At 46.4% G+C, this 17,523-nt stretch overlaps 1 protein-coding gene across 1 annotated transcript in view; it reads right to left on the bottom strand.

Moving 5' to 3' along the window:
* The window catches only part of LOC114213559 (PALM2-AKAP2 fusion protein), a 106,154-nt gene extending 88,989 nt beyond the window's left edge, over positions 1–17,165 (bottom strand). The window contains exon 1 of the mRNA XM_028108814.2: positions 17,047–17,165. The gene's annotated coding sequence lies outside the window, so the exon portion shown is untranslated. The remainder of the gene's footprint in view (positions 1–17,046) is intronic.
* Between the last annotated feature and the right edge of the window lie 358 nt (positions 17,166–17,523).

Raw genomic sequence — 17,523 nt, 5'->3', positions numbered from 1 at the left:
GTAGGTGAAAGTGTCCCCAGGATGGGCTTGTGTGCAAGGTTTTATACCCCTTTGCTGGGAGTCATGATCATACGCTTCCCTCTCTGGAATTTGCCAGGATAGCCAGTAGGTGGGAATGCCTGCCAACCCTCTTCCTCCCCAGGGTCTCACTGTTAATTAGTGAGTTACCTCCCTCAATGAGTCAGGACAATAAAGACTGGGCATCTCTGAGCTAATCAAATGATATTTAAAAACTGGAAATAGCCAACAAATGATGATTCAACCAAAATAAAAATTCTTATAAAACCATCTCTGACTCATGTTCACATCACTCCTGATAAACGAGACCAGGAGGAAACCAGTGAGTGTGAGTGGACTGCTGGGAGTCACCTGATTACATGTCTACCTCTGCCTCACTCATCCCCCCATCCAGAGACAGGTTCTGTGAGGGTAATGGACTGTTTGGAAGTTGTCATTTCCTCAGTGCACCACCTGCCCACCGACCCCCATCATCTCACGACTTTAGAGTTAAGTCAATAAGTAAATGCACACATCATTTAATTTTGGAGCTGACAGGGGCCCAGAAGATCATCTGGTAACTTACAACCCAGAAACACAGTTAAAAATACAAGGTTCTGTGCCATCAAGAATATGGACGGGTTTTGGGGCGCCTGGGTGGCTCAGTCAGTTAAGCGTCTGACTCTTGGTTTTGGCTCAGGTCATGATCTCACGGTAGTGGGATTGAGCCCCACGTGGGTCTCTGTGCTCAGTATAGAGTCTGCTTCATATTCTTTCTCCCTCCCCCTCTGCTCCTCCCCAAGCATGCACTCTCCCTCTCTCTTTCTCAAGTAAATAAATAAAATCCTAAAAAAAAAAGAATATGGAAGGGTTTAAATTAACCACATTAATAAGCCACATACTAAAAATGCACCTGTCTTGTGATCAAAGGATATTTCTCTTCTGTTGCTAGAACAAACAAGTGTTTTAAAGTCAACTAAGAGGGGAGCCTGGGTGGCTCAGTTGTTAAGCGTCTGCCTTCAGCTCAGGTCATGATCCTAGGGTCCTGGGATTGAGCCCCACTTCAGGCTCCCCGCTCAGCGTTCAGCCCCACCTCCCACTCCCCCTGCTTGTGTTCCCTCTCTCATTGTCTCTCTCTGTCAAATAAATAAATAAAATCTTAAAAAAAAGTCAACTAAGAGGCAATCACAGACAATAATTAATATCTGTAGTTTTCAAAACACTTTACATGTCAACTCACTTGATCCAGGATGCTGGAGGAAGGGAATTTACATTTACTTAAACTACCTTATTGAAAATGTGAATAGAAAAACTTAAAAAGGAAAAAAGAAAGAAAATGTGCCAGCACGTTGGATTTGTTACTGCACATAATCCTTAATAGCAACAGCTAATCATAGGTATTATTAAACCCATTTTGCAGTTCACAAAGCCAAGGCTTTGGGAGGTGGACTAGCTCGATGAAGTCATTCTTAGTTGCCCACCTCTGCAGGCCTCTTTCCCTACAACCTAGTCCTCTTAGAGACTGTACGCTTTGGTCTTGATGAGTCTGTGGGTTACTCTATGGCTTTAGAAAATATTTTCAAATTAAAGTCAGGCTGATACTGAAAAATGTCAACTTTCTTCCTACACTATGTTCTCACTTCCACAGTGTAGGATCCCTCCTTGGTGGGCAGTCCTATGCTCTGCCAACCAAGGTCTAATTATTTCAGGCACCTTGTTTACCCAGAAGTGTTCTCCTTTAAAAGCGCTCCAATCTTGCCCTCACTGAAGAATACTCCAGACCCACCCCTGGGGCAGCCAGAGTGGGGGTTTCCATATCACTTCATTATTAGCCTGATCTGTTACCAAGTGGGATACAATACCCCTTGGTAAGTGCACCACCACCCAGACACCTTATTTTCATGCAGTTCAGCTGACCCCTTAGCAGGAGTAGAACAGAAGTCTAATCAGGAAAAAAGGAAAAGAACAAAAGAGCAAAATAAACCAAGTCAAATCTGCTGGAGTCTTTGTCCTATTTACCCAACCCCTCATGAAAGTTCGAGTAAAATATACAACCCAAAAGGATTATACATTCCATGATATTCTATTTGCCCCAAGTTCTGTTGATACTCAAAATTATGGCTTTCCAAAAAAAAAAAATTTAGAATGTAAACAAATACAAATCTATACCCAATCTGGGAAATTCTCACTTGCTAAAAGCCAGAGAAGCATTTCAACCACTGCTGCCTTCTCGCTCTCACGAGATTTTGGCAAAAAGAAAAACATCCAAATTTAAATAGAGAAAATAAATCTCCAAGTTTTGTTTTCATTTCTGATGACAAATATCAAAATACATTTAAAGGCCGCACAGCGCACCTTTACCCACCCCAGCAGATGGAGCATACGAGAAATTCTTGATCAGAAGTGCTAACAGGAAGACAACACCAGGATAAACTGAAGGTATATAAAAAGAACCTCCAGGAGTCTACGCAGCCCAGCTACCTTGAATTAATCTAAGCAAACTCCCAAGTCTCCATATTCAAGTGCCGGCCACTCAGCTTTAACCAGTCCTTGGGGGGGGGGGTCTTCATTATTACTAATAAACAAAAATACAAAACAATATGCCAAGGAAAGTTGAGACCTTGATATTTTTCTCTCTCTCACAATATTAATTTACAGTTTAGCAACAGTTAGGGTGGAGGGAGGAAATCCCTACATTCACACCCATCCCCCTCGAATGTCTTTTTCTTTTTCTTTTTCCCTTCAGAGGACTGTGTACAATGCATTTAAAAAATCCATTGTTGGGGCAAGGGAGACGGAGATGTTTTTTCTCCCGGCTAATAATGGATTCAATTGCCTTGAAGTCAATGAACTCCTGGGTAGGAAATACCGAGCAGCCAAACAGGAATAGAGTTAGTAATGCGCCATCCAGATGATGTGTGTTAGACCTACATTCTAGACTACTTAAAGGGCACCCTTTAATAGGAAAAAACACTTCACTCAGCAAAAATGATTCCATTTTACTTTAACCTTAAAAAGTTTCCTGAATTATTACTCAAAAAATGAGAGTGTTTCAACACTTGAGATTAAAGTAATCTAAATATGAAATCTTCAGTTGCGAGAACAGCCATGAGAGCGCTATCCAACCGGGCAGAGTCATCAAGACCTACTGTTACCGAGATTGGAATCTGGCATCCTATTCTCTCTAATCTGAGCCAACTCCCTTGTCAATTAGATGAAGGTTATCTATTAACAGTCATTCTCCTTCTTCATTCTATATCTTCCCACAGATAAGAAAGCCTGGCCATATTTACTTTCATTATCAACTATCTGATAAAAACAAATGAAGAGCTTTTTCTCCACTTGATAATAAGTCTCCGAAATCCGTTACTGTGGTGCTAAAACTACAATGCTAACTGGGGGCCAGGCTCTCTGTTAAGCTCTTTATCTACATTTTCTTGTTGTTGTTGTTTTTTTTTAAGATTTTATTTATTTATTTGACAGAGAGAGACACAGAGAGAGGGAACACAAGTAGGGGGAGTGGGAGAGGGAGAAGCAGACTTCCTACTGAGCAGGGAGCCCGATGCGGGGCTCGATCCCAGGAGCTTGGGATCATGACCTGAGCCGAAGGCAGACGCTTAATGACTAAGCCACCCAGGTGCCCCACATTTTCTTGTTTAATCCCCCTCTTGGGGGGGGGGATTAAATCCCCCTCTGTGGGGAAAGTACTATTATCCCCATTTTACATCTCAGGAAACTGAAGCTTCCACAGCTTCCACAGTTGAACCTTGCTCCAAGGCAACATGGATAGCAAGTGACCAAGCCCGATTTGAGCTTGGGCTTGGAACCCTGGAGTCCTTGCTGTGAAGTATGCTCTCTCCAACCCGTCCATTTTGCAAATCCACACCCATGCTCTCGTGACACATCTTGAACAGAAGTCTCCTCTTCTACAACTTTCTACACCGTGATTGACTCTTTCCCGTGTTTGTGCTTTGGCACTTGCTAGGGATAGTAAACCCCTTTAAAGCAGGCACTGGGGATTTCTTTTAATCTCCTGAGGACCTCACAGATGGATCACACCTCTCAAAAACAATGGAGGGACAAAAGGAGGAAGTGGCCCAAGTGTCCATCAAGGGGTAAATGGATACACAAAGCGTGGTGTCTACATGCAAAGGAGTATGACTCATGAATATTAAAGAGGAAAGAAATTCTGACACATGCTACGACATGGATGAACCTTGCTAAGCGAAACAGCTAGTCAAAAAAAAAAAGGACAAAGACTGAGTGATCTGAGTGATTCCACTTAAACAAGGTACCTAGAATAGGCAAACTAATAGAGCCAGAAAGTAGAACATGGCTGCCAAGGGCTGGAAAGGGAGAAGAAAATGGGGTTCATGTTTAATGTTTCAATTTTACAAGATGAAAGAAAAAGTTCCATGGATGGTGATATCACAACAATGAGCATTTACTTAATGCCACTAAATTGTACATTAAAAACGGTTAAGATGGTACATTTTATGTTCTATGCACTTTACCACAGTTAAAATTAAAAACAAACAAGAGCAAGAGGAGTGCCCGTCACAGAAATCCCTCGACATGCTTGTTGGGGCTGCTGGAGGGCAGAAGGCTGGCCACTGGCTCAGGTGTCAGGGAGCCGCCCCCCACCCCCCCAACCAGGGAGTCATCCCGCCGGTGTGGCCTGGAAGTCTCCTGACAAGGACGAGCCATTCAGGGCTGCCACCCCTGAGTTTCCACAGTCTGGCGACACACAGATCACGCTCAGAACGCACCCTTTCGGACAACTGTGGAAGCACGAACCGACAGCAAACTCCAAGGAGGAATGTCTTTGAGACCTCGACAGGCACCTCTTCCTGTCCCAGAGGCTGGGCCGGTGTAAGGGTGCAAATGCCAGAAGGCAAGTCTGGGCATATATCATCTCCCTTTTTATGGAGCAATCGTGGCAAAAACAAAAAGGGGAAAGGTAGTTTCCACCCTGGAAATGGGACAAGCCAGAGTTCATCTGCAAAGGAAACAATATTCAGAAATGTGACAGCTTGGGATTCCTTTGATGACAGAGGGGTGGCGATTAAGGAGCTGCCCTCCTCCCAGGGACAGAGGGCTGCCTGGACAGGGAAAACGTAGCTTGACTCACGTCCTTCTCTTCCAATCAGGACACCATTAACCCCCCCAGACTTGTCCCACTAAGTGCGCTTCGAGGGAATGGACCCCTTGGGCCCTCAACCACTCTCTGGGCCAAATCACTCCTGGGTTTTTAGGGCCTCTGTGTTCAAGACCCAGGCTGGTCTCAGGGGTCCGACGAGACCGGGCACTTCCCCAAGGAAAGTAAACACATCCACCACTGGAGGATTCAACTCTGCTTTTCTCCTTTGGCATTCAAAAATTTCTCATGAGCTTCTTTTTGGAGGTTGACAAATTCTTGATTTCTGTCATTTGAATTTATCTTTTTACTATTTTTTTAATTAGGCTTTTATTTTAATTCCAGTATAGTTCGCATACGGTGTTGTATTAGTGTCAGGTGTACAATACAGTGATTCGACACTTCCATACGTCACAACACGTGCCCTCCTTCATCGCCATCACCTATTTCACCCATCCCCCCACTTCCCCTCTGGTGACCGTCAGTTTGTTCTCTATAGTTGGTTTTACTATTTTTTAATGAGTCAAAGTTTATACAAAGGAAATAAAATTCCTGCACTGATGACTATGTTTTTTATTGTGGTAAAATATATATAACCTAAAATGTACCATCTTAGCCATTTTTAAGTGTACGGTTCTGTGACACTAAGTATGTTCACGACTGTTGTACAACCATCACCACTATCCGTCCACAGAAACCTTCTCAACTTGCAAAACTGAAACTCTACCCATTAAATGCTGACTCCTTAGTCTCCCCTTCCCCCAGCCCCTGGCAACCACCATTCTACTCCACGAACATTTCTGGGATCTTAATAAATGTCTTCTCCTTTTACTTTCTCTCCTCCTTAGGCAGGCAACCAGGCTTTTAATTTAAATGCTTGCTTTGGGGATCTGGCGTCAAGGAGTCAAAGTTCTTCCTGGCTTTTGTAAAAATCTAAGCCATCAACAAGAATATGCAAGGCATTTTAGAAAGGGTCCTTTCTCCCTCCACCCCTGGGTATTTTGCTCCGTTCCCTGGAAATTCCTAGGGGAACCAGCAAGACTTATAGTGGAGACTCCAGGCTCCAAGTTCACAGATTTGTCAAGGATCCCTGTGTGCCCTGCATGGACTAGAAGCTTCAAACTTGACCACGGGGATAGAAGCAGTCAAAAGTGATGTAGACACGTGACTGGAAATCACAGCTAAAGCCAGTGCAGACAGGTGTTGGGATGGCCTCCTTCCCACAACCTAGTACCTTCTAAAGCCTTAAATCTTGGATATAATCACAGGGTGGGAATAGCCCCCAAAGGACTGGGATTAAATGTTCTGTTAGCTGGACAGGTTGAGGGCTTGAAGACAAAATTAAGTTAATTTATGTAAATTTTAAAATGTATTTTTTTTTTGCAAGCCTTTGCTTATGGACTGAGATCCATAACTTCAACCACAGCAAAAGGAGAGGGCTAGCTTAGCTTGTAGTAAGCACTAAGTAGGCAGAATAAAGAGGGTAATGATTCGGAGACTATAAAAGCCAGACTACGGGGATTCAAATCCGGCTTTGCCACTAGCTATATGCTCTTGTCCTAAACCACAGTGTCTCAGTTTCTTCATCTATAACCACAAAAAATAATAATGGTATCTTCCTCAACAGGATGTTACAAAAGTCAAAGATAAAAATACGTACATGGCCCTTGAAAGAGGGCCCAACTTAAAAAATAGTCATTATCAGAAGCAGAAGCTTACATCTACTTTGCTCTCAGAGTATCTGCTCTTAGGGAAGCCTGAACTCAGAGAAGAAATAAAAAAATTTGAACTTTTCCAACGTTATACTCTTCTGAAAAAAGCTCGATCATACTTTGTGGTTGAAAATAAACCCATGTTAAAGGTTCAAGGTTTTATTCAATTGTACACATACTGTATTATGTCTTCCTCTGTTCATATAAACTCTGTCCATGGTTTGGATCCATTCTTCATAAAGCCCCAGTAATTGTTACTTTGTATTTGTCCAAGTAGTTGCAGTTGTCAATTGTGTAATAATTTTTGCTTGCATTTTTCCAGGCCAATTTTGAAAGGTATCATTTGCGGCAGAAAGAGTTCAGTGGAACTTGCAAGAGATGGCCCACGTTATCAAGCCCAAGAGGACCCTTGAGGAGTTCCTGAGCCGTGATAATGCACCTAGAGCGCATGGGTTGGAGGGAGGAGTGGTACTCAGGGGACAAAGGCCTCGAAGGTTTTATACACCTTTAAGGCAGGTGTTAAAGACAAAATTGCTTCTATTACGGATTTCCCAATTCTCTCAAAACAATGACTAGGAAGCAAATACCAGGTGACAAATCTCCCCTTTTGGTGACCAAAGTGATGATCCTCCATAGCAACTGCTCTCATGTTCTCTGACTTCCATCCACTCTTCCCTAGAAGTCCCCACCTTCCAGTTTAAAGCCCTCTGGAACTGATCGGCTGGTCTGCTGGAAAAACACAGGCTTCCCTGGGGAAGATACGTTCTACTTTGGCCAGAAGCCCAGAGCTCTGCCTTGTTCTGCCCCGGCCTCTGGATCCCAGGGCTGGAGCTGGATGCTCAGCACAGCCCCGGTGGCCGCTCCCCACCGCCTCTACCACGTTCATGGCCCCACCTTTCATTTGCAAGGGATAATAAAGGTTATGAAAAGAGGCTACCCAGAAGTTGCAGAGAGGTGTTGTTTTCCCTGGAATACCTCGGTTATGAATCCAGTTCGGTTCTAAAGCTTATCAAGGACCTTCTACTTCGTGGATAACAGTCATTAAAAAGTATTGGGAAATGAATGTTATAACACCAACCCTGAGAGAAAGCTGGAAAAGACCATAGAAGCTCGAAAGAACTCTGTTTTCAAATTATAGAGCTCAAGAAAAAGTAAGTGGAGTAAGTAAAACAAGAAAGTAGGTAGAGATATTTGTAGTAATGTTGAGGAGACTCTCACAATGGAAGGTGGATGACAGGGGCTCTTTGTTGGATATAATTTCCCTTCAAAACTCCCCCCCTTTAATATACCTCAGGTGAGTTGGTTTCACTTCCCAGTCGTGATTTGGGTTGATGTTCCACTTACAAAAAGAAGAGAGAAAAGGAAGGAGGGAGCCAGAGGGGCTGGAGGGGAGAGAGTTCCAGATGTCCAGGGCCAGAATCTAAAGAGAGAGAAGGGACAGAGGATGGGTGTTTAGCAGTGAGTGAGTTGGAGCTAACGAACACAGCTTCCTTGGGAGCTGAAAAATAGGACAGAGGCCTGGGCAAGTTTGGGGAGTAAAACTATGAAAGGAGAGGCACCGTTGTCAGGCAGGATGGTTTGGGGGAGGGAGTGACCCCGGTGGGGGGGGGGTGGCAATCGGTACTGGCTCGGGAAGCATTTCCACTGCCTACTGAGAGCCAGATGATCTCAAAATTCTAATGGAAATCTTTCAGGCTGCAATTTAAGCTCTTTGTCACTTTTCATGTCCCAGCAAAAAGAATCACATTCGCATACCACGCTGCACTTTGTATCACCTCACTTAAGATCCGCTCGCTAGAGAGTTGCATACATCTGAAGCTAGAGAGTTGCATACATCTGAAGCTACAGAAACACATACAGGATGTGAATTCTAGATATGGGCAACTGGACCCAGGTATATCAAGAGCAGCACTCTGGACACTTGGGGCAGGGTAGTTCTTCATTGTGGGGGAGCTGGGCTGTGCGTTGTAGGCTGCTTAGCTACACCTCTACTAGATTCTAGTAGCACCTTCCCCACTCAGACCAATCTCTCAGGGCAGAGTCTGCTGATTCCAGTCTGGAAGCTTGGCTAGTTTGCATGGTGTTAACTGCCAAACCTTCTTCCTCCCAGCTGGGTAAGGGAGCTTCTCACACTGTGGTGTGCATACAAATTCCTGGGGATTTTGTTCAACTGCAGATTCCGATTCAGTAGGTCTGAGATGGGGCTCAGGATTCTCTAGTTTCAAGGAGCTCCCGAATGATGCCAATGTTACAGGTCCCCAGACCACACTTTGAACAGCAAGGCCCCCAAAGCACGGGTTTAGGAATGGGAGGGAGCTGGATAGGAGGAGCTAGCTAGGACCCTGTGCAGCTGTGGGACCCCTTGGCTGATTCCATAGCCTCCGAGCACACCAGTATCCTCATGAGAAAAATGGTGGTGATTCTAGGATTAAGTAAGATAGTGGAGATAAAGCAACCAGTTTAGCATCTGGCACTCAAAAAATTCCCTTCCCCTTCCGTCTGAGCTCCTCCCAGCACCAGCCTAGAAACCTCAAGATCAAGGCCTCCCTGGGGATTGCAGGGAATTCCCTAGAAGAGAAAACTAAATTCCATTCTCAATAGTGGTTGGAGGGGGAGGGGTTTCTTCTCTTCTCCGTCTTCTATTTTATCCCCTCTATCCTGGTTACACTATAACATCTGTCATCCTTGGGAGGCTGTGAATTGTTTTGATAATGAAGCATATGATGAAAAGAATATTTAAAAAAACAATGTACACATTGTGATTTCATGCAAAAGCAATGCCTCCCACACTCGGGGCCCATCTCTGTGCTGTATCAAACACTGATCTGAAATTTTTTCTAAAGGAATAACGATCCCAAACAGGGATTATCACAAGTGCCTTGGATATGATCTAAGTTTCCAATACAGTTTGATCATTTTCCTCCCCAAATGAATGGATTCTGCCCATCTGGAATTGTGTCAGAGGAGAATTCCTGCTATCCTTTGTAAGGATAAAATGTTCTAATGCAAAATACTAATTTGTGAGGCTACATATAGCCTTGGAATCACACGGCACACGGCACACAGGCCTTGATTTTAATACACATACAGAGAGAGCTTTTGAATTCAGGGTTGTGAAGTACTTGAATTTTCTAGAAACTTAATATGTATTCCTTTGGTGCTCCCCCTAACCCCTCACATAAAAAAGGCTAGACAATGGGTTTCTTTCTCTGTATATAGGCTGTATCACAAAATTTACATGAGGCACTGCTCCAAACAAAATGCTTCTGCATTATTCCCCTGAGCAAATGACATCATGATAACGTGAGCCAATCCGGTCAGGGAGAGGGGCTGAGAGCAGTCAGTTAACCGCCTACAGGAAAATGTGGTTTGGCCTTCCTAGAACCTTCTATACACACTTCACCCAGGTGTGGGGCTCAGGTAGGCCCCACAGAGCTCTGCATTTGAGACAACTAACTGGGGAGGGAGGAGGAAAGGCAGCCAGTGTCCCCCCCTCTCCCCTGCCCAGGGTCGGGCTTTCTCTGCTACGGGGTGGGGTGGGGGTGGGGCTGTCTGCAGGGCTGGTCTCTGCTATGGGACACTGGCTTGGTCCTGGCCCCACAGGTTCACTAGGGACATCCTGCGAAGGTCATGGGCTACAGATAGGCTGGCCATGGGGAGCCCCTTCTCTTCACGGTCCTTAGTGTAGTATGGGTGGCAGCCTCTTCACACACACTCTTTTAACAAAAGACTAAAAACCTGGAAGTCCTGGGCAATTTCTCTACACCTTACAAACCCAGGGCACTCTAAGCTCCATGCTGAAACCTCCAGCCCAGCCTCCTGTGACAATCCAGGGAAAACTGCTCCAGCATCACTCTTTAGCTTGCACTATAAGAACCCTTCTTGAGGTCCCCTCACTAAAGCACGTGCGAAGCACGCTGGGTAGTTCAAAGAGAGGTTAATGTTTCTGCACCAGCATTTATTTATCTTTATGTATTGACTCGATTTCTCTTTGAGCCTACAGACCAGGTAAGGAGTGTAGGGGCTCCACAGGGCAGAAAGCTCAAGCAGAATCCACAGACCTTTTGAAGCACTTCCAGAATCACCTCCGGGTCAGAGCAGTGAAAACTGTCAAGACCTGAGGCAGGCAAGTCAGGCTGGATCAGCTGATTTCAGAACATCCCTGGGGACCTGGTCCTTCCCATCTCTCTTAAGTTAGAGCGGGGCACTGCACGCGTGGGGTGCCGGGGAGGGGCTCGGATCCACTGCAGACAAGAAGTTCTCAAGCTTTATCTGACATCACCAGGAGAGCTGGGTTAAAAGGCAGTATCCAGAAAAAAATAAATAAAAAACTGACTGTCTGTGCCAGAGCCCAGGAATCCCTCTATTGACACTGGCATGGCTGGACTGCATGTCGAGCTATGCTGCCCCAGTGAACAACGCAGATTCCCAGGACATTGGGTCTTCAGTGTAGGACTAGAGTAGAGACACTGGAAGGTCACTGGACATGACTTGGACAGTCCGTCTCTGTGGGACATTTTAAGGGGGGGACTTCCCTCCTGCAGACAGTGACTAAAAAGGAAACTTTACAGAGGCATCACAAACAGGGTCAGGAGCTACAATATTCTGCTTTTTAAATCATGTTGCTTGTAAATCCCCAGTTACTTCTTCTAACCGACTCACTTCCTTAAATGTCCAGGCTTGTCCTAGTAAGACCCCAGGGCTGCTGGCACAAAGGATTTGCTGGAGAACTTTGGACCAGAGGGGGAGAATACCTTTTATATGTCTTTGTATAAAAGAATGATTTGTAACGCTTACAAATTTACTCAGAATTAATGTTTCTGGTGTGGTCACCCCACCATGGTGCTACTTAATAATTCATCCAACCTGCAAGATCTGCAAATCTGCGAAGTTAAATGGTAAGACATAAATGGACTGGATTAACCAGGCTTCTCAGGCTCTTCTGAAAGCCTTTTTAATTTTAACCTGAACTGCAACTCTTAATAAATTAATCCCTGTTCCTATCTTAGTGACTGAGTAAACTCATTAGAGCCGGCAAAGATTCTTGTAGGAGTTACGGAAGGGAAGTGCCATTGACATCCATCACACTACGGGTCACTGAGTGAGCTTAAAGCCCAGGATGAGGGTCCTGAAAATTTGGGTCCATTTGCCCAATGAGGAGCCATTTCTGACTTACTCAAAGCATAAAGAGGAAGCAAGTAAAGAAAAATGGAAAAAGCCTCAGGAGTGCAAGTGTTTTGAAGATAAAGAGAGAAGAATGTCAGCCAGACTCCCCCAAGTCAAAAGGAGGCTGGGGGGGGGGGTGTAGGTGAGGTAGGGTTGGAGAACCATGGTGCTCAAGGCTTTTCCATCTGATCAGTGTGAGGGATGAACCACTGACCTGCTACAAAATTGCTGGATTTTATAAATTACACTTTAAAAACCATTCATTTGCATCTACCATAAAGATGAAAGGCGATTCCAGGGATGCCTGGCTGGCTCAGTTGGTGGAACATGCGATTCCTGATCTCGGGGTTGTGAGTTCGAGCCCCACGTTGGGTGTTTAAAGATTATTTAAATAAATAAGTAAATCTTTAAAAAAAAAAAAAGATGGGAAAGGAGACTTTGTTAACTTAGGAAAACAGCCGATTTGGGGAGAAACACAACACATGCGAGGTGCTTCCATATATATCTCGTTAAAAACAAGTTTTCAAATAGGCAGGTTTTGGTATTCCCATTTTTATAGGTGAAGGAACGAGGATTCCATTTCAGTGACATGCTCAAGATCTTATCAAGAACTTGACCAAGGCACTAATGTGTTTTGGCTCTGCCAAGGTTCTGGATCTGCTCACTCAGGCTGCTCCACTTAAGCATCAAAACCAACCAGAAGGGTGCCTGGGTGGCTCAGTCAGTTACGTGGCTGCCTTCAGCTCAAGTCATGATCCCAGAGTCCTGGGATCGAGTCCTGCATCGGGCTCCTTGCTCAGCAGAGAGCCTGCTTCTCCCTCTGCCTGTCACTCCCCCTGTTTATGCTCTCTCTCTCTCACTCTCTCTGTGTCAAATGAATAGGTGAAATCTTAAAAAAAAAAAACAAAACAACAACCAGAAAAGCCCTGCATAGAGCTAGGAAAGGAAGGGGCCAAAGGACGATGACATACATTCTCCACCGAGTCCTGTAGCTCTCCCGGCTTCCCTAGCATTCATACCACGACCCCCTCAACCAGGACATGTATCCTCCAAGACTTACCAGACCAAACAAAAACACCCAACTTCTCAAACCCACTTGAGGGAGGCTCCATCATCTCACCCCCCCATCCCCCTGATCGCTGTCTTCTGCCTGGATAAGGAAATGAGCAGCACTCTGCCTCCACAGGCCCCCTTCTCCAGTGGCATGGCCCATTTGGTCACTCTGAGACTCCCACCGAGATGGGAACAAATACCAGTTACGTGTCCCTGATCCCACTCAAATGTGCTCCCCAAGGCCTGGAAGTACGGGTGCGCCTGGATTTTAGAGACAAATACTACACGGGGAAGAGGTAGGTGGGCCCAAGGATGCTTTCAGGCCCTTCTCCTGAAGGGTCTGTCCTCTCTTGTACCTCCCCAATCTCAGAATTTACCTCAACAGGTAAAAGGAACCCTGGGCTGAAACCTGGAGAAAGCACATCTTGCTGTACCGTAGGCAAAGGAAAGGTCATGATTAATTCATTCTTCTGGCACTCAACTCTCCAGAGAGTGGGGCAAAGAACAGAAATGATATTTGTATTGGGATTTGTTTTCTCAAAAGCCAATCTCCAGAGGCTGTCCCAGAGTGGATTCCACAATGACGCTTCTGCACTCCTATAAATCATAATTTGTCTCTCTGCTGACATTACCCAGAGACTACAAAGTCCTAAACTGTCGATGGAAGGACGACAATATATTCACCACAGTCAACTCACAAGGTGAAGAGCAATCAGGGCAAGATAGCCATTCATTACATCTTAGAAACACACTTGTATCAGCAACAGTTGAAACAAATTTTTAAAACTTAGGTTTAAGCATATATTACTTAGAGTACTTCATTTATTAAGTATCCTAGTTCATCAAGTGCTACTGAAAATCATATAGGCAAACTATAATTTTCTCTTTGAGCAAAATCATGGATTTCCTATTGGAATAGAGATGATTTCAGCTTTCCTATAATAATACATTCCTGAAAAACATGTCTGAAGGGCAAAGGTCCAAAACTTGAACAGTAGTCATAGATGTTCTTAGAAGGGGATTCTCTTGCAAAGAGCCTGGATCTCATCATCATGGATCATGGAGGCACTGCCACCCTCAGGCCCAAGCCAGTCAACGTGCTGGTGGGGAAGGCTGGTGCCAGTGAAGAATCCCTAACCTTAAGCTTTTTTAGCTTCACAGAGAACTCTATCCATGGGTGTAGAGTTTACACAGTATAAAGAAAATGATGCCGTTTCCTAGCAAAACTTACTAAAACTGTTGAACCTAATAAGTACATGAATTAATTGGTTCAAGTTTCCAGTAGTTGGTACAGGATCCCTGATCAATAATCTAAATAAAGGATGACTCTTGTTTCTCAAAATCAAAGAACAGTCATTCTAGAGGCTAATTCAAGATTGATCATCAATTCCACCAGCAGTGAGAAATGTATAACATTAAAGAATGGAACTACACATCACCCTTTTGGTCTTTAGAAGTAACTTTCAACATGCTCCTGTTTCAATTGTTTAAATTCCTCAACACAACCTCCACCCAAATTCGATTTCATTCTTATCTGAAACGTTTCTCATTATCTTAATAAGTAGAGACTTGTAATAACACCCATGATAGAAATCCGAGACATGGATGCTTTCGGAGTCAATCAAATCTCTAAGGATGCTATCTAGACAACAATTCTAATAATTAACCAGAAAGTCCAGGGTGTTAGCCTTTCTCAAAGTAATATTTAATAGTTAATTCCATACTAAAATATGGAAAGTTTTAGAGTAAAACAACCAGTGGATCATTTTCCCCTCACTTGGTAACAAGTTAAGACAACCTGCTTCGTCTTATTACCCTGCGATCCTGAGGCTCCTGAGTCAGAATGAGCCACTTATGGAAATGAAATAATCTCTGACCACAGGACCCTGAACTTTGCAGGCCAGGAGCCATGCCAACTGTCAGGCCAGAACTATGAGATAATGGATATTTCAAAATGTCTGCCCCATCTCAGAGCCTGGCCACCTCTCTCACACCAGTACCTCAGCATCCCAGAGAGACACTGAAGTGAACTTTGCTGCCAGAGAAACATCTCAACACCTAACTGCATGCAGTCTGCTAGGAAAGGGACTACGAGGCCCAAGGAGGATTACTTTCATTTTTCTTGGCTCCTAATTTTATTAGTGCAGCCCAAAATAATTGCAGGACCTACATAACCCAATAGGGTACCCACTCAAAGGAGAAGGTGCCCTCGGAGCAAAGAGCCTGTGTCAAAACTGGGCAGGAGAAAGCCGGCCGTGGACAGCTATTTAGAAAGTATGTTAGGGCAAGTTTTAATTTTTAAGGGCTGTATGTTTAACGAAACAGAGGAAGCTCCTTCAGAGATACACATCATTTTTAGACATGCTTACTCTGAAATTTTATTGATCAAGGTTGGGGATGCTGCCAGGCTGGGAGAAAGAGAGAATGTTTAATTAAATTAGGACCATTTCCAGGAAGAAAACTGTGATGCTTAAGTGAACTCTCTCTTTAATTAGAACACAACCAGGGAAAGAAATCTCCTGGGTTACAATGGTGGGCGTTGGCCTCCAGATGCCAGTGAACACGTGAAGAGGGAAGGTTGCTTCCCCTGAGGAACTTGTTGGCAGATTCGAAGATGAACTATACAGAGATGTATAGTTGTGTGTTATGTGTGTGCCATCTCTTTTCAAAGGTAGATACATTTAAGAGTGGGGGGGAGGAGGAAGCTTGCCCAAATTATTGGCGCCGCACTTAAAACTGCTGCAGAGAAGGGTACAGATTTGTCAAAGTCTGACCACACAGCCTTTCCGAGCCAAAGCAATACCACCCCACGCGGGAAACTGGCTTTACCGGGTCTGGAGAGACAACCCATCCACCATCTCTCCAAACAAGTCAACTTCCTTTCGACGCCCCCTTTTTGAGGATTAGGGAGGGATCCCCAGCGCCAGCGAGTGTCTGCCCTGAGGGCAGGGAGCTCAGTAACCCACTGCTCGACCTGCTCATCCTCACTCCCCACTGCACACAGCCGGCCCTCAGCCTTCAGGGGCCCCCACCCGCCTCGCTTTCCTCCGCAGGTTCCCGGGCTCCCAGCACTCCCGGACTTTGATTCAGTCCCGGTCCTCCACTATGTTTCTCCAGAATTTCTCAGGCCCCCAGGATCTCCTCGCTCTCGTCCCTGAGGGCACGCCACCCACCCCCCATTACCGGCACCATTTGCCCATCACCACCACGATCCACCCCTTCCACTCCCCAAAGGGTCCCCACAAAGGACCCAAAGAGACGTACCCTCGGCTTTATCCAGGATAAAAGAGCGGATCCTAGCAGCCGGGGTCTCAGCCTCAGGCCAAACTTCCAGGCTCAGCACGTACCCCTCCGTCCCCGCGCAGAGAGGCTGCCCTCTCGGCCCGCGTGGTCTTTGGAGTGCAGCTCGCAGACCCAGTCCACAAGGCTCTGGCTGGTCAGGGAGCCGGCCCTCCCCGGCCTCGGACTCCCGGCGCAGCCCCTGAGCCCCCCAAACGCCCCAGCACTGCCATTTAAGGACCCGCGTCTTCCTCGGGAGCTGGAACCGGTGGCTCCATCCTCTGCTGCTCCCGGGTCCCGAGGGGCGGCCACGGCCGTTAGATATTCCCCGCTTTTCCTGTACAGCCCGTGTGTGTGTGTGTGTGTGTGTGTATGTGTTAGGGGGCAGGGGAAAGGGCCCTAAGTTTATTTTAAAAAGCACATATAAGTATTGAATAAAGCAGCCAAAGGCTTGGCCCTCCCCCAAACCTAGGAATTCAAAGCCACATGGCCACAGCCCTTTCCAGCCAGGCCCCCTCCCCGCACACGCTCCGCTAGGCAAGGCCATAAAAGCCCTTTAAAGTCCGCGATCCTTCCGAGGACTCCCCAGATCCGCAGCCGCTCCCAGGCCTCCCCTTCCCCACGCCTGAGGCCCCCACATCAGGGGGGCGCTTTGGGGACGCGGTGTCGGGGGTCGCCGCGCCCCCGGCCTGGGCCACCCACCTCTGGGCGCGGGATCCGGGGGGACGCAGTCCTCGAGCTCCCTCCCGCTCGGCCCCTGCCTCCTCGTTGGGGCGTCCGAGGGGCTCCCGGCGAAGGCGTGCGGCAGCCCCGGACCCGGCAGAGCGCTTCTGCCTGGAGCCGCGGCCGCGGGGCGAGCTGGAGGGCTGGGAGCGCCGCCCGTCGGCTGTCGGCCGCCGGAGCCCGCCCCCTCCCCGCCCCTCCCCGCGCCCGGGCCGCCCCTCCGCTTCCACATGCCCTCCCCATCCACCCACACCTCTCTGTGGCTTCGGTGGAATCCAAGCCCAAACCGAGAAACCACGAAATGAGTGAATGGATAGATTGGAGGGATGGAGAGACGGATGAATAGAGGGACCGGGCCAGTGAAGCCCTGTTATTTCCTAACTGGGGCGAGGGCTCTGTGTCTGGGGATGTGGACCTGTGTCAGCGTACGGGTGGGCGTGTCGGCGTGTGCACATG

Source organism: Eumetopias jubatus, unplaced genomic scaffold, assembly GCF_037043125.1.
Source record: "Eumetopias jubatus isolate StellerSeaLion01/CBP00866 unplaced genomic scaffold, mEumJub1_p1.0 scaffold_15, whole genome shotgun sequence".
NCBI lineage: Eukaryota > Metazoa > Chordata > Mammalia > Carnivora > Otariidae > Eumetopias > Eumetopias jubatus.
This window is presented reverse-complemented; position numbering and strand designations above follow the sequence as displayed.